We start from the raw sequence: 19,228 nt of genomic DNA on the forward strand, positions 1-19,228 counted from the left end.
AATTGAGGAAAGTGCGGATTGTGACAGTTGTATTCACTCCCGATGCAATTTCTGTGTTTCATCAACACTTTGAAGGTCCACAGATTACGGAATGCCTCCAGATGTGCATCGGAAACTACTACTGGTCTTCCAGGGAACGATCAAAGCGTAGGCTGTTTTAGACATTATTCCCATGGAGAAAAGTGCGGATTGTGACTGTTGTATTTAATCCCGATGCAATTTCTGTGTTTCATCAATACTCTGATAGTCCACAGATTACAGATTGTCTCCAGATGTGCATCGGAATGTACTACTGGTCTTCCTGGGACCGATCAACGCGTAGAGCGTTTGAGACACTCCTCCCATGGAGGAAAGTGCGGATGGTGACTGTTGTATTCAATCCCGATGCAATTTCTGTGTTTCATCAACACTCTGATAGTCCACAGAATACAGATTGTCTCCAGATGTGCATCGGAAACTACTACTGGTCTTCTTGGGTACGATCAAAGCGTAGACTGTACCAGACATTACTCCCATTGAGGAAAGTGCGGATTGTGACAGTTGTATTCACTCCCGATGCAATTTCTGTGTTTCATCAACACTTTGAAGGTCCACAGATTACAGAATGCCTCCAGATGTGCATCGGAAACTACTACTGGTCTTCCAGGGAACGATCAAAGCGTAGACTGTTTTAGACATTATTCCCATGGAGAAAAGTGCGGATTGTGACTGTTGTATTTAATCCCGATGCAATTTCTGTGTTTCATCAACTCTCTGATAGTCCACAGATTACAGAATGCCACCAGATGTGCAATGGAAACTACTACTGGTCTTCCAGGGAACGATAAAAGTGTAGACTGTTTGAGACATTACTCCCATGGAGGAAAGTGCCCATGGTGACTATTGTATTAAATCCCGATGCAATTTCTGTGTTTCATCAACACTTTGAAGAACCACAGATTACAGAATGCCTCCAGATGTGAATCGAAACTACTACTGGTCTTCCAGGGAACGATCAAAACGTAGACTGTTTGAGACATTACTCCAATGGAGGAAAGTGCGCATGGTGGCTGTTGTATTCAATCCCGATGAAATATCTGTGTTTCAACAACATTCTGATAGACCACAGTTAACAGAATGCCTAAAGATGTACATTGGAAACTACTGCTGGTCTTCCAGCGAACGATCAAAGCGTAGACTGTTTGAGACATTACTCCCATGGAGGAAGGCGCACATGGTGACTGTTGTATTGAATCCCTATGCAATTTCTGTGTTTCATCAACACTCTGATAGTCCACAGATTACAGAATGCCTCCAGATGTGCATCGGAAACTACTACTGGTCTTCCAGGGAACGATCAAAGCGTAGACTGTTAGAGACATTACTCCCATGGAGGAGAGTGTGCATGGTGACTGTTGTATTCAACCTCGATGCAATTTCTGTGTTTCATCAACACTCTGATAGTAAACAGATAACAGATTGCCTCCATAAGTGTTTCGAAAACTACTACTGGTCTTCCAGGGAACGATCAAAGCGTAGACTGTTTGAGACATTAATCCTGTGGAGGAAAGTGAGCATGGTGCCTGTTGTATTCAATACCGATGCAATTTCTGTGTTTCATCAACACTCTGATAGTCCACAGAATACAGAATGCCACCAGATGTGCATCGGAAACTACTACTGGTCTTCCAGATAACGATCAAAGCGTAGAGTGTTTCAGACGTTACTCCCATGGAGGAAATTGCGGATGGTGACTGTTGTATTCAATCCCGATGCAATTTCTGTGTTTCATAAACACTCTGATAGTCCACTGAATACAGATTGTCTCCAGATGTGCATCGGAAACTACTACTGGTATTCTTGGGTACGATCAAAGCGTAGACTGTACCAGACATTACTTCCAATGAGGAAAGTGCGGATTGTGACAGTTGTACTCACTCCCGATGCAATTTCTGTGTTTCGTCAACACTTTGAGGGTCCACAGATTACAGAATGCCTCCAGATGAGCATCAGTAACTACTACTGGTCTTCCAGGGAACGATCAAAGGGTAGACTGTTTCAGACGTTACTCCCATGGAGGAATGTGCGGATGTTGACTGTTGTATTCAATCCTGATGCAATTTCTGTGTTTCAACAACACTCTGATAGTCCACAGATTACAGAATGCCTCCAGATGTGCATCGGAAACTACTACAGGTCTTCCAGGGATCGATAAAAGAGTAGACTGTTTGAGACATTACTCACATTGACGAAAGTGACCATGGTAATTGTTGTATTCAATCCCGATGCAATTTCTGTGTTTCATCAACACTCAGATAGTCCACAGATTACAGATTGTCTCCAGATGTGCATCGGTATGTACTACTGGTCTTCCTGGGACCGATCAACGCGTAGACCGTTTGAGACATTCCTCCCATGGAGGAAAGTGCGGATGGTGACTGTTTTCAATCCCGATGCAATTTCTGTGTTTCATCAACACTCTGACAGTCCACAGATTACAGAATGCCACCAGATGTGCATCGGAAACTACTACTGGTCTTCCAGGAAACGATTAAAGCGAGGACTGTTTCAGACATTACTCCCATGGCGGAAAGTGTGGATGGTGACTGTTGTATTCAATCCCGATGCAATTTCTGTGTTTCATCAACACTCAGATAGTCCACAGATAACAGAATGCCACCAGATGTGCATCGGAAACTACTACTGGTCTTCCAGGGAACGATCAAAGCGTAGACTGTTTGAGACATTAATCCTGTGGAGGAAAGTGAGCATGGTGCCTGTTGTATTCAATACCGATGCAATTTCTGTGTTTCATCAACACTCTGATAGTCCACAGAATACAGAATGCCACCAGATGTGCATCGGAAACTACTACTGGTCTTCCAGATAACGATCAAAGCGTAGAGTGTTTCAGACGTTACTCCCATGGAGGAAATTGCGGATGGTGACTGTTGTATTCAATCCCGATGCAATTTCTGTGTTTCATCAACACTCTGATAGTCCACTGAATACAGATTGTCTCCAGATGTGCATCGGAAACTACTACTGGTATTCTTGGGTACGATCAAAGCGTAGACTGTACCAGACATTACTTCCAATGAGGAAAGTGCGGATTGTGACAGTTGTACTCACTCCCGATGCAATTTCTGTGTTTCGTCAACACTTTGAAGGTCCACAGATTACAGAATGCCTCCTGATGTGCATCGGAAACTACTACTGGTCTTCCAGGGAACGATCAAAGCGTAGACTGTTTGAGACATTACTCCCATGGAGGTAAGTGCGCATGGTGACTGTTGTATTCAATCCCGATGCAATTTCAGTTTTTCAACAACATTCAGATAGTCCACAGATAACAGAATGCCTAAAGATGTGCATTGGAAACTACTGCTGGTCTTCCAGCGAACGATCAAAGCGTAGACTGTTTGAGACAGTACTCCCATGGAGGAAGGCACACATGGTGTCTGTTGTATTGAATCCCTATGCAATTTCTGTGTTTCATCAACACTCTGATAGTCCACAGTTTACAGAATGCCTCCAGATGTGCATCGGAAACTACTACTGGTCTTCCAGGGAACGATCAAAGCGTAGACTGGTAGAGACGTTACTCCCATGGAGGAAAGTGTGCATGGTGAATGTTGTATTCAACCTCGATGCAATTTCTGTGTTTCATTAACACTCTGATAGTCCACAGATAACAGATTGCCTCCAGAATTGCATCGAAAACAACTACTGGTCTTCCTGGGAACGATCAAATCTCAGACTGTTAGAGACATTATTCACATGGAGGAAAGTGTGCATGGTGACTGTTGTATTCAATCCCGATGCAATTTCTGTGTTTGATCAACACTTTGAGGGTCCACAGATTACAGAATTCCTCCAGATGAATATCGGAAACTACTACTGGTCTTCCAGGGAACGATCAAAGTGTAGACTGTTTCAGACGTTACTCCCATGGAGGAATGTGCGGATGGTGACTGTTGTATTCAATCCAGATGGAATTTCTGTGTTTCATCAACACTCTGATAGTCCACAGCTTACAGAATGCCTCCAGATGTGCATCGGAAACTACTACTTTTCTTCCAGACTGTTTGAGACATTATTTCCATGGAGGAAAGTGCGCATGGTGACTGTTGTATTCAATCCCGAGGCAATTTCTGTGTTTCATCAACACTTTGAAGGTCCACAGATTACAGATTGCCTCCAGAAGTGCATCGGAAACTACTACTGGTCTTCCAGGGAACGATCAAAACTTAGACTGTTTGAAACATTATTCCTATGGAGGAAAGTGTGCATGGTGACTGTTGTATTGAATCCCGATGAAATATCTGTGTTTCATCAACACTCTGATAGTCCACAGATATCAGAATGCCACCAGATGTGCATCGGAAACTACTACTGGTCTTCCAGGGAACGATCAAAGCGTAGACTGTTTGAGACATTAATCCTGTGGAGGAAAGTGAGCATGGTGTCTGTTGTATTCAATCCCGATGCAATTTCTGTGTTTCATCAACACTCTGATAGTCCACAGAATACGGAATGCCACCAGATGTGCATCGGAAACTACTACTGGTCTTCCAGGGAACGATCAAATCGTAGACCGTTTGAGACATTACTCCCGTGGTGGAAAGTGTGCATGGTGACTGTTGTATTCAATCCCGAAGCAATTTCTGTATTTCATCAACACTTTGAAGGTCAACAGATTACAGAATGCCTCCAGATGTGCATCGGAAACTACTACTGGTCTTCCACAGAACGATCAAAGCGTTGACTTTTTGAGACATTACTCCCGTGGTGGAAAGTGCGGATGGTGACTGTTGTATTCAATCCCAATGCAATTTCTGTGTTTCATCAACACTGTGATAGTCCACAGATTACAGATTGCCTCCAGATATGCATCGGAAACTACTACTGGTCTTCCTGGGAACGATCGAAGCATAGACTGTTCGATACATTACTCCCATGTACTAAAGCGCGCATGGTGACTGTTGTATTCAATCCCGATGCAATTTCTATGTTTCATCAACACTCTGATAGTCCACAATTTACAGATTGCCTCCAGATGTGCATCGGAAACTACTACTGGTGTTCCTGGGAAGGATTAGAGCGTAGACTGTATGAGACATTACTCAAATGGAGGAAAGTGCGCATGGTGACTGTTGTAATCAAACCCGATGCAATTTCTGTGTTTCATCAACACTTTGAAGGTCCACAGATTACAGAATGCCTCCAGATGTGCATCGAAAACTACTACTTGTCTTCCAGTGAGCGATCAAAGTGTAGACTGCTTGAGACTTTACTCCCATGGAGGAATGTGCGGATGGTGACTGTTTTATTCAATCTCGATGCAATTTCTGTGTTTTATCATCACTCTGATAGTCCACAGATTACAGAATGCCACCAGATGTACATCGGGAACTACTACTGGACTTCCAGGGAACGATCAAAGCGTAGAGTATTTGAGACATTACTCCCGTGGAGGAAAGTGCGCATGGTGACAGTTGTATTCAATCCCGATGTAATTTCTGTGTTTCATCAACACTCTGATCGTCCGCAGATTACAGAATCATACCAGATGTGCATCGGAAAATACTACTGGTCTTCCAGGGAATGATCAAAGCGTAGACTCTATGAGACATTACTCCTGTGGAGCAAAGAGCGCATGGTGAATGTTGTATTCAATCCCGATGCAATTTCTGTGTTTCATGAACACTCTGATAGTCCACAGAATACAGAATGCCCCCATATGTGCATCGGAAACTACTACTGGTCTTCCAGGGAACGATCAAAGCGTAGACTGTTTTAGACATTATGCCCATGGAGAAAAGTGCGGATTGTGACTGTTGTATTCAATCTCGATGCAATTTCTGTGTTTCATCAACACTTGATAGTCCACAGATTACAGAATGCCACCATATGTGCATCAGAAACTACTACTGGTCTTTCAGGGAACGATCAAAGCGATGACAGTTTGAGACATTTCTCCCATGGAGAAATGTACGCATGGTGCCTGTTGTATTCAATCCCGATGCAATTTCTGTCTTTTATCAACACCCGGATAGACCACAGATTACCGAATACCTCCAGATGTGCATCGGAAACTACTACTGGTCTTCCAGGGAACGATCAAAGCGTAGACTGTTTGAGACATTAGTACTATGTAGGAAAGTGCGCATGGTGACTGTTGTATTCAATCCCGATGCAATTTCTGTGTTTCAATAACACTCTCATAGTCCACAGATTACAGAATGCCTCCAGATGTGCATCGGAAACTACTACTGGTCTTCCAGGGGACGATCAAAATGTAGACTGTTTGAGACATTACTCCCATGGAGAAAAGTGCGCATGGTGACTGTTGTATTCAATCCCGATGCAATTTCAGTGTTTCAACAACATTCTGATAGTCCACAGATTACAGAATGCCACCGGATGTGCATCGGAAACTACTACTGGTCTTCCAGTGAACTATCAAAGCGTAGACTGTTTGAGACATTACTCCCATGGAGGAAGGTGCACATGGTGACTGTTGAATTGAATACCGATGCAATTTCTGTGTTTCATCAACACTCTGATGGTCCACAGATTACAGAATGCCTCCAGATGTGCATCGGAAACTACTACTGGCTTTAAAGGGAACGATCAAATCGTAGACTGTTAGACACATTACTCCCATGGAGGAAAGTGTGCATGGTGACTGTTGTATTCAATCCCGATGCAATTTCTGTGTTTCATCAACACTCTGATAGTCCACAGATAACAGATTGCCTCCAGAAGTGCATCGAAAACTACTACTGGTCTTCCTGGGAACGATCAAAGCTTAGACTGTTTGAGACATTATTCCCATGGAGGAAAGTGTGCATGGTGAACGTTGTATTCAATCCCGATGCAATTTCTGTGTTTCATCAACACTTTGAAGGTCCACAGATTACAGAATGCCTCCAGATGTTCATCGGAAACTACTACTGGTCTTCCAGGGAACGATCAAAGGGTAGACTGTTTCAGACGTTACTACCATGGAGGAATGTGCGGATGGTGACTATTGTATTCAATCCCGATGCAATTTCTGTGTTTCATCAACACTCTGACAGACCACATATTACAGAATGAAACCAGATGTGCATCGGAAACTACTACTGGTCTCCCAGGGAACGATTAAAGCGTAAACTGTTTGAGACATTACTCCCTTGGAGGAAAGTGCGCATGGTGACTGTTGTATTCAATCCCGATGCAATTTCTATGTTTCATCAACACTCTGATAGCCCACAGATTACAGAATGCCACCAGATGTGCGTCGGAAACTACTACTGGTCTTCCAGGAAACGATTAAAGCGAGGACTGTTTCAGACATTACTCCCATGGCGGAAAGTGTGGATGGTGACTGTTGTATTCAATCCCGATGCAATTTCTGTGTTTCATCAACACTCTGATAGTCCACAGATATCAGAATGCCACCAGATGTGCATCGGAATCTACTACTGGTCTTCCAGGGAACGATCAATACATAGACTGTTTGAGACATTAATCCTGTGGAAGAAAGTGAGCATGGTGTCTGTTGTATTCAATCCCGATGCAATTTCTGTGTTTCATCAACACTCTGATAGTCCACAGAATACAGAATGCCACCAGATGTGCATCGGAAACTACTACTGGTCTTCCAGGGAACGATCAAAGCGTAGACTGTTTTAGACATTATGCCCATGGAGAAAAGTGCGGATTGTGACTGTTGTATTCAATCTCGATGCAATTTCTGTGTTTCATCAACACTTGATAGTCCACAGATTACAGAATGCCACCATATGTGCATCAGAAACTACTACTGGTCTTTCAGGGAACGATCAAAGCGATGACAGTTTGAGACATTTCTCCCATGGAGAAATGTACGCATGGTGCCTGTTGTATTCAATCCCGATGCAATTTCTGTCTTTTATCAACACCCGGATAGACCACAGATTACCGAATACCTCCAGATGTGCATCGGAAACTACTACTGGTCTTCCAGGGAACGATCAAAGCGTAGACTGTTTGAGACATTAGTACTATGTAGGAAAGTGCGCATGGTGACTGTTGTATTCAATCCCGATGCAATTTCTGTGTTTCAATAACACTCTCATAGTCCACAGATTACAGAATGCCTCCAGATGTGCATCGGAAACTACTACTGGTCTTCCAGGGGACGATCAAAATGTAGACTGTTTGAGACATTACTCCCATGGAGAAAAGTGCGCATGGTGACTGTTGTATTCAATCCCGATGCAATTTCAGTGTTTCAACAACATTCTGATAGTCCACAGATTACAGAATGCCACCGGATGTGCATCGGAAACTACTACTGGTCTTCCAGTGAACTATCAAAGCGTAGACTGTTTGAGACATTACTCCCATGGAGGAAGGTGCACATGGTGACTGTTGAATTGAATACCGATGCAATTTCTGTGTTTCATCAACACTCTGATGGTCCACAGATTACAGAATGCCTCCAGATGTGCATCGGAAACTACTACTGGCTTTAAAGGGAACGATCAAATCGTAGACTGTTAGACACATTACTCCCATGGAGGAAAGTGTGCATGGTGACTGTTGTATTCAATCCCGATGCAATTTCTGTGTTTCATCAACACTCTGATAGTCCACAGATAACAGATTGCCTCCAGAAGTGCATCGAAAACTACTACTGGTCTTCCTGGGAACGATCAAAGCTTAGACTGTTTGAGACATTATTCCCATGGAGGAAAGTGTGCATGGTGAACGTTGTATTCAATCCCGATGCAATTTCTGTGTTTCATCAACACTTTGAAGGTCCACAGATTACAGAATGCCTCCAGATGTTCATCGGAAACTACTACTGGTCTTCCAGGGAACGATCAAAGGGTAGACTGTTTCAGACGTTACTACCATGGAGGAATGTGCGGATGGTGACTATTGTATTCAATCCCGATGCAATTTCTGTGTTTCATCAACACTCTGACAGACCACATATTACAGAATGAAACCAGATGTGCATCGGAAACTACTACTGGTCTCCCAGGGAACGATTAAAGCGTAAACTGTTTGAGACATTACTCCCTTGGAGGAAAGTGCGCATGGTGACTGTTGTATTCAATCCCGATGCAATTTCTATGTTTCATCAACACTCTGATAGCCCACAGATTACAGAATGCCACCAGATGTGCGTCGGAAACTACTACTGGTCTTCCAGGAAACGATTAAAGCGAGGACTGTTTCAGACATTACTCCCATGGCGGAAAGTGTGGATGGTGACTGTTGTATTCAATCCCGATGCAATTTCTGTGTTTCATCAACACTCTGATAGTCCACAGATATCAGAATGCCACCAGATGTGCATCGGAATCTACTACTGGTCTTCCAGGGAACGATCAATACATAGACTGTTTGAGACATTAATCCTGTGGAAGAAAGTGAGCATGGTGTCTGTTGTATTCAATCCCGATGCAATTTCTGTGTTTCATCAACACTCTGATAGTCCACAGAATACAGAATGCCACCAGATGTGCATCGGAAACTACTACTGGTCTTCAGGGAACGATCAAATCGTAGACCGTTTGAGACATTACTCCCGTGGAGGAAAGTGTGGATGGTGACTGTTGTATTCAATCCCGATGCAATTTCTGTGTTTCATCAACACTCTGATAGTCCACAGATTACAGAATGCCACCAGATGTGCATCGGAAACTACTACTGGTCTTCCAGGGAACGATCAAAGCGTAAACTGTTTGAGACATTACTCCCGTGGAGGAGAGTGCGCATGGTGACTGTTGTATTCAATCCCGATGCAATTTCTGTGTTTCATCAACACTCTGATAGTCCACAGAATACAGAATGCCACCAGATGTGCATCGGAAACTACTACTGGTCTTCAAGGGAACGATCAAAGCGTAGACTGTTTTAGACATTATGCCCATGGAGAAAAGTGCGGATTGTGACTGTTGTATTCAATCTCGATGCAATTTCTGTGTTTCATCAACACTTGATAGTCCACAGATTACAGAATGCCACCATATGTGCATCAGAAACTACTACTGGTCTTTCAGGGAACGATCAAAGCGATGACAGTTTGAGACATTTCTCCCATGGAGAAATGTACGCATGGTGCCTGTTGTATTCAATCCCGATGCAATTTCTGTCTTTTATCAACACCCGGATAGACCACAGATTACCGAATACCTCCAGATGTGCATCGGAAACTACTACTGGTCTTCCAGGGAACGATCAAAGCGTAGACTGTTTGAGACATTACTACTATGTAGGAAAGTGCGCATGGTGACTGTTGTATTCAATCCCGATGCAATTTCTGTGTTTCAATAACACTCTCATAGTCCACAGATTACAGAATGCCTCCAGATGTGCATCGGAAACTACTACTGGTCTTCCAGGGGACGATCAAAATGTAGACTGTTTGAGACATTACTCCCATGGAGAAAAGTGCGCATGGTGACTGTTGTATTCAATCCCGATGCAATTTCAGTGTTTCAACAACATTCTGATAGTCCACAGATTACAGAATGCCACCGGATGTGCATCGGAAACTACTACTGGTCTTCCAGTGAACTATCAAAGCGTAGACTGTTTGAGACATTACTCCCATGGAGGAAGGTGCACATGGTGACTGTTGTATTGAATCCCGATGCAATTTCTGTGTTTCATCAACACTCTGATGGTCCACAGATTACAGAATGCCTCCAGATGTGCATCGGAAACTACTACTGGCTTTAAAGGGAACGATCAAATCGTAGACTGTTAGACACATTACTCCCATGGAGGAAAGTGTGCATGGTGACTGTTGTATTCAATCCCGATGCAATTTCTGTGTTTCATCAACACTCTGATAGTCCACAGATAACAGATTGCCTCCAGAAGTGCATCGAAAACTACTACTGGTCTTCCTGGGAACGATCAAAGCTTAGACTGTTTGAGACATTATTCCCATGGAGGAAAGTGTGCATGGTGAACGTTGTATTCAACCCCGATGCAATTTCTGTGTTTCATCAACACTTTGAAGGTCCACAGATTACAGAATGCCTCCAGATGTTCATCGGAAACTACTACTGGTCTTCCAGGGAACGATCAAAGGGTAGACTGTTTCAGACGTTACTACCATGGAGGAATGTGCGGATGGTGACTATTGTATTCAATCCCATTGCAATTTCTGTGTTTCATCAACACTCTGACAGACCACATATTACAGAATGAAACCAGATGTGCATCGGAAACTACTACTGGTCTCCCAGGGAACGATCAAAGCGTAAACTGTTTGAGACATTACTCCCTTGGAGGAAAGTGCGCATGGTGACTGTTGTATTCAATCCCGATGCAATTTCTATGTTTCATCAACACTCTGATAGCCCACAGATTACAGAATGCCACCAGATGTGCGTCGGAAACTACTACTGGTCTTCCAGGAAACGATTAAAGCGAGGACTGTTTCAGACATTACTCCCATGGCGGAGAGTGTGGATGGTGACTGTTGTATTCAATCCCGATGCAATTTCTGTGTTTCATCAACACTCTGATAGTCCACAGATATCAGAATGCCACCAGATGTGCATCGGAATCTACTACTGGTCTTCCAGGGAACGATCAATACGTAGACTGTTTGAGACATTAATCCTGTGGAAGAAAGTGAGCATGGTGTCTGTTGTATTCAATCCCGATGCAATTTCTGTGTTTCATCAACACTCTGATAGTCCACAGAATACAGAATGCCACCAGATGTGCATCGGAAACTACTACTGGTCTTCCAGGGAACGTTCAAATCGTAGACCGTTTGAGACATTACTCCCGTGGAGGAAAGTGTGGATGGTGACTGTTGTATTCAATCCCGAAGCAATTTCTGTATTTCATCAACACTTTGAAGGTCAGCAGATTACAGAATGGCTCCAGATGTGCATCGGAAACTACTACTCGTCTTCCACAGAACGATCAAAGCGTTGACTTTTTGAGACATTACTCCCGTTTTGGAAAGTGCGGATGGTGACTGTTGTATTCAATCCCAATGCAATTTCTGTGTTTCATCAACACTGTGATAGTCCACAGATTACAGATTTTCTCCAGATATGCATCGGAAACTACTACTGGTCTTCCTGGGAACGATCGAAGCATAGACTAATCGAGCCATTACTCCCATGTACTAAAGCGCGCATGGTGAAAGTTGTATTCAATCCCGATGCAATTTCTATGTTTCATCAACACTCTGATAGTCCACAGAATACAGAATGCCACCAGATGTACATGGGGAACTACTACTGGTCTTCCAGGGAACGATCAAAGCGTAGAGTATTTGAGACATTACTCCCGTGGAGGAAAGTGCGCATGGTGACAGTTGTATTCAATCCCGATGTAATTTCTGTGTTTCATCAACACTCTGATAGCTCACGGGTTACAGAATGCCACCAGATGTGCATCGGAAACAACTACTGGTCTTCCAGGGAACGATTAAAGCGAGGACTGTTTCAGACATTACTCCCATGGCGGAAATTGCGGATGGTGACTGTTGTATTCAATCCCGATGCAATTTCTGTGTTTCATCAACACTCTGATAGTCCACAGAATACAGAATGCCACCAGATGTGCATCGGAAACTACTACTGGTCTTCCAGGGAACGATCAAAGCGTAGACTGTTTGAGACATTACTCCCTTGGAGGAAAGTGCGCATGGTGACTGTTGTATTCAATCCCGATGCAATTTCTATGTTTCATCAACACTCTGATAGCCCACAGATTACAGAATGCCACCAGATGTGCGTCGGAAACTACTACTGGTCTTCCTTGAAACGATTAAAGCGAGGACTGTTTCAGACATTACTCCCATGGCGGAAAGTGTGGATGGTGACTGTTGTATTCAATCTCGATGCAATTTCTGTGTTTCATCAACACTTGATAGTCCACAGATTACAGAATGCCACCATATGTGCATCGGAAACTACTACTGCTCTTCCAAGGAACGATCAAAGCGATGACAGTTTGTGACATTTCTCCCATGGAGAAATGTACGCATGGTGCCTGTTGTATTCAATCCCGATGCAATTTCTGTCTTTTATCAACACCCGGATAGACCACAGATTACCGAATACCTCCAGATGTGCATCGGAAACTACTACTGGTCTTCCAGGAACGATCAAAGCGTAGACTGTTTGACACATTACTACTATGTAGGAAAGTGCGCATGGTGACTGTTGTATTCAATCCCGATGCAATTTCAGTGTTTCAACAACATTCTGATAGTCCACAGATTACAGAATGCCACCGGATGTGCATCGGAAACTACTACTGGTCTTCCAGTGAACTATCAAAGCGTAGACTGTTTGAGACATTACTCCCATGGAGGAAGGGGCACATGGTGACTGTTGTATTGAATCCCGATGCAATTTCTGTGTTTCAACAACACTCTGATGGTCCACAGATTACAGAATGCCTCCAGATGTGCATCGGAAACTACTACTGGTCTTCCAGGGAACGATCAAAGCGTAAACTGTTTGAGACATTACCCCCTTGGAGGAAAGTGCGCATGGTAACTGTTGTATTCAATCCCGACGCAATTTCTGTGGTTCATCACACTCTGATAGCCCACGGACAACAGAATGCCACCAGATGTGCATCGGAAACTACTACTGGTCTTCCAGGAAACGATTAAAGCGAGGACTGTTTCAGATATTACTCCCATGGCGGGAAGTGTGGATGGTGACTGTTGTATTCAATCATGATGCAATTTCTGTGTTTCATCAACACTCTGATAGTCCCCAGATAACAGAATGCCCTAAGATGTGCATCGGAAACTACTACTGGTCTTCCAGGGAACGATCAAATCGTAGACTGTTTGAGACATTACTCCCATGGAGGAAAGTGCGCATCGTGTCTGTTGTATTCAAACCCGATGCCATTTCTGTGCTTCATCAACAATCTGATAGCCCACAGGTTACAGAATGCCACCAGATGTGCATCGGAAACTACTACTGGTCTTCCTGGGAAGGATCAAAGCGTAGACTGATTCAGACGTTACTCCATGGATGAAATTGCGGATGGTGACTGTTGTATTCAATCCCGATGCAATTTCTGAGTTTCATCAACACTCTGATAGTCCACAGAATACAGATTGTCTCCAGATGTGCATCGGAAACTACTACTGGTCTTCCAGGGAACGATCAAAGCGTAGACTGTTTTAGACATTATTCCCATGGAGAAAAGTGCGGATTGTTACTGTTGTATTCAATCCCGATGCAATTTCTGTGTTTCATCAACACTCTGACAGACCACATATTACAGAATGAAACCAGATGTGCATCGGAAACTACTACTGGTCTCCCAGGGAACGATCAAAGCGTAAACTGTTTGAGACATTACTCCCTTGGAGGAAAGTGCGCATGGTGACTGTTGTATTCAATCCCGATGCAATTTCTATGTTTCATCAACACTCTGATAGCCCACAGATTACAGAATGCCACCAGATGTGCGTCGGAAACTACTACTGGTCTTCCAGGAAACGATTAAAGCGAGGACTGTTTCAGACATTACTCCCATGGCGGAAAGTGTGGATGGTGACTGTTGTATTCAATCCCGATGCAATTTCTGTGTTTCATCAACACTCTGATAGTCCACAGATATCAGAATGCCACCAGATGTGCATCTGAATCTACTACTGGTCTTCCAGGGAACGATCAAAGCGTAGACTGTTTGAGACATTAATCCTGTGGAAGAAAGTGAGCATGGTGTCTGTTGTATTCAATCCCGATGCAATTTCTGTGTTTCATCAACACTCTGATAGTCCACAGAATACAGAATGCCACCAGATGTGCATCGGAAACTACTACTGGTCTTCAGGGAACGTTCAAATCGTAGACCGTTTGAGACATTACTCCCGTGGAGGAAAGTGTGGATGGTGACTGTTGTATTCAATCCCGAAGCAATTTCTGTATTTCATCAACACTTTGAAGGTCAGCAGATTACAGAATGGCTCCAGATGTGCATCGGAAACTACTACTCGTCTTCCACAGAACGATCAAAGCGTTGACTTTTTGAGACATTACTCCCGTTTTGGAAAGTGCGGATGGTGACTGTTGTATTCAATCCCAATGCAATTTCTGTGTTTCATCAACACTGTGATAGTCCACAGATTACAGATTTTCTCCAGATATGCATCGGAAACTACTACTGGTCTTCCTGGGAACGATCGAAGCATAGACTAATCGAGCCATTACTCCCATGTACTAAAGCGCGCATGGTGAAAGTTGTATTCAATCCCGATGCAATTTCTATGTTTCATCAACACTCTGATAGTCCACAGAATACAGAATGCCACCAGATGTACATGGGGAACTACTACTGGTCTTCCAGGGAACGATCAAAGCGTAGAGTATTTGAGACATTACTCCCGTGGAGGAAAGTGCGCATGGTGACAGTTGTATTCAATCCCGATGTAATTTCTGTGTTTCATCAACACTCTGATAGCTCACGGGTTACAGAATGCCACCAGATGTGCATCGGAAACAACTACTGGTCTTCCAGGGAACGATTAAAGCGAGGACTGTTTCAGACATTACTCCCATGGCGGAAATTGCGGATGGTGACTGTTGTATTCAATCCCGATGCAATTTCTGTGTTTCATCAACACTCTGATAGTCCACAGAATACAGAATGCCACCAGATGTGCATCGGAAACTACTACTGGTCTTCCAGGGAACGATCAAAGCGTAGACTGTTTGAGACATTACTCCCTTGGAGGAAAGTGCGCATGGTGACTGTTGTATTCAATCCCGATGCAATTTCTATGTTTCATCAACACTCTGATAGCCCACAGATTACAGAATGCCACCAGATGTGCGTCGGAAACTACTACTGGTCTTCCTTGAAACGATTAAAGCGAGGACTGTTTCAGACATTACTCCCATGGCGGAAAGTGTGGATGGTGACTGTTGTATTCAATCTCGATGCAATTTCTGTGTTTCATCAACACTTGATAGTCCACAGATTACAGAATGCCACCATATGTGCATCGGAAACTACTACTGCTCTTCCAAGGAACGATCAAAGCGATGACAGTTTGTGACATTTCTCCCATGGAGAAATGTACGCATGGTGCCTGTTGTATTCAATCCCGATGCAATTTCTGTCTTTTATCAACACCCGGATAGACCACAGATTACCGAATACCTCCAGATGTGCATCGGAAACTACTACTGGTCTTCCAGGAACGATCAAAGCGTAGACTGTTTGACACATTACTACTATGTAGGAAAGTGCGCATGGTGACTGTTGTATTCAATCCCGATGCAATTTCAGTGTTTCAACAACATTCTGATAGTCCACAGATTACAGAATGCCACCGGATGTGCATCGGAAACTACTACTGGTCTTCCAGTGAACTATCAAAGCGTAGACTGTTTGAGACATTACTCCCATGGAGGAAGGGGCACATGGTGACTGTTGTATTGAATCCCGATGCAATTTCTGTGTTTCAACAACACTCTGATGGTCCACAGATTACAGAATGCCTCCAGATGTGCATCGGAAACTACCACTGGTCTTCCAGGGAACGATCAAAGCGTAAACTGTTTGAGACATTACCCCCTTGGAGGAAAGTGCGCATGGTAACTGTTGTATTCAATCCCGACGCAATTTCTGTGGTTCATCAACACTCTGATAGCCCACAGACTACAGAATGCCACCAGATGTGCATCGGAAACTACTACTGGTCTTCCAGGAAACGATTAAAGCGAGGACTGTTTCAGATATTACTCCCATGGCGGGAAGTGTGGATGGTGACTGTTGTATTCAATCATGATGCAATTTCTGTGTTTCATCAACACTCTGATAGTCCCCAGATAACAGAATGCCCTAAGATGTGCATCGGAAACTACTACTGGTCTTCCAGGGAACGATCAAATCGTAGACTGTTTGAGACATTACTCCCATGGAGGAAAGTGCGCATCGTGTCTGTTGTATTCAAACCCGATGCCATTTCTGTGCTTCATCAACAATCTGATAGCCCACAGGTTACAGAATGCCACCAGATGTGCATCGGAAACTACTACTGGTCTTCCTGGGAAGGATCAAAGCGTAGACTGATTCAGACGTTACTCCATGGATGAAATTGCGGATGGTGACTGTTGTATTCAATCCCGATGCAATTTCTGAGTTTCATCAACACTCTGATAGTCCACAGAATACAGATTGTCTCCAGATGTGCATCGGAAACTACTACTGGTCTTCCAGGGAACGATCAAAGCGTAGACTGTTTTAGACATTATTCCCATGGAGAAAAGTGCGGATTGTTACTGTTGTATTCAATCCCGATGCAATTTCTGTGTTTCATCAACACTTGATAGTCCACAGATTACAGAATGCCACCATATGTGCATCGGAAACTACTACTGGTCTTCCAGGGAACGATCACAGCGATGACAGTTTGAGACATTACTCCCATGGAGGAATGTACGCATGGTGCCTGTTGTATTCAATCCCGATGCAATTTCTGTCTTTTATCAACGCCCGGATAGACCACAGATTACCGAATACCTCCAGATGTGCATCGAAAACTACTACTGGTCTTCCTGGGACCGATCAACGCGTAGACCGTTTGAGACATTCCTCCCATGGAGGAAAGTGCGGATGGTGACTGTTGTATTCAATCCCGATGCAATTTCTGTGTTTCATCAACAATCTGATAGTCCACAGATTACAGAATCCCACCAGATGTACATCGGGAACTACTACTGGTCTTCCAGGGAATGATCAAAACGTAGACTGTTTGACACACTACTACCGTTTAGGAAAGTGCGCATGGTGACTATTGTATTCAATCCCGATGCAATTTCTGTGTTTCATTAACACTCTGACAGTCCACATATTACAGAATGAAACCAGATGTGCATCGGAAACTACTACTGGTCTTCCAGGGACCGATCAAAGCGTATACTGTTTGAGACATTACTCCCGTGGAGGAAAGTGCGCATGGTGACTGTTGTATTCAATCCCGATGCAATATCTGTGTTTCATCAACACTCTGATAGCTCACAGGTTACAGAATGCCACCAGATGTGCATCGGAAACTACTACTGGTCTTCCAGGGAACGATTAAAGCGAGGACTGTTTCAGACATTACTCCCATGGCGGAAATTGCGGATGATGACTGTTGTATTCAATCCCGATGCAATTTTTGTGTTTCATCAACACTCTGATAGTGCGCAGATTACAGAATCATACCAGATGTGCATCGGAAACTACTACTGGTCTTCCAGGGAATGATCAAAGCGTAGACTGTTTGACACACTACTACCGTTTAGGAAAGTGCGCATGGTGACTATTGTATTCAATCCCGATGCAATTTCTGTGTTTCATCAACACTCTGACAGTCCACATATTACAGAATGAAACCAAATGTGCATCGGAAACTACTACTGGTCTTCCAGGGAACCATCAAAGCGTAAACTGTTTGAGACATTACTCCCTTGGAGGAAAGTGCGCATGGTGACTGTTGTACTCAATCCCGATGCAATTTCTGTATTTCATCAAAACTCTGATAGACCACAGATTACAGAATGCCACCAGATGTGCATCGGAAACTACTACTGGTCTTCCAGGAAACGATTAAAGCAAGGACTGTTTCAGACATTACTCCCATGGCGGAAAGTGTGGATGGTGACTGTTGTATTCAATTCCGATGCAATTTCTGTGTTTCATCAACACTCTGATAGTCCACAGGTAACAGAATGCCACCAGATGTGCATCGGAAACTACTACTGGTCTTCCAGGGAACGATCAAAGCGTAGACTGTTTGAGACATTAATCCTGTGGAGGAAAGTGAGCATGGTGCCTGTTGTATTCAATCCCGATGCAATTTCTGTGTTTCATGAATACTCTGACAGTCCACAGAATACAGAATGCCACTAGATGTGCATAGGAAACTACTACTGGTCTTCCAGGGAACGATCAAAGCGTAGACTGTTTCAGACGTTACTCCCTTGGAGGAAATTGCGGATGGTGACTGTTGTATTCAATCCCGATGCAATTTCTGTGTTTCACCAACACTCTGATAGTCCACAGAATACAGATTGTCTCCAGATGTGCATCGGAAACTACTACTGGTCTTCCTGGGTACGATCAAAGCGCAGACTGTACCAGACATTACTCCCATTGAGGAAAGTGCGGATTGTGACAGTTGTATTCACTCCCGATGCAATTTCTGTGTTTCATCAACACTTTGAAGGTCCACAGATTACAGAATGCCTCAAGATGTTCACTG

Source organism: Schistocerca gregaria, chromosome 2, assembly GCF_023897955.1.
Source record: "Schistocerca gregaria isolate iqSchGreg1 chromosome 2, iqSchGreg1.2, whole genome shotgun sequence".
In the NCBI taxonomy this organism is placed as follows: Eukaryota; Metazoa; Arthropoda; class Insecta; order Orthoptera; family Acrididae; genus Schistocerca; species Schistocerca gregaria.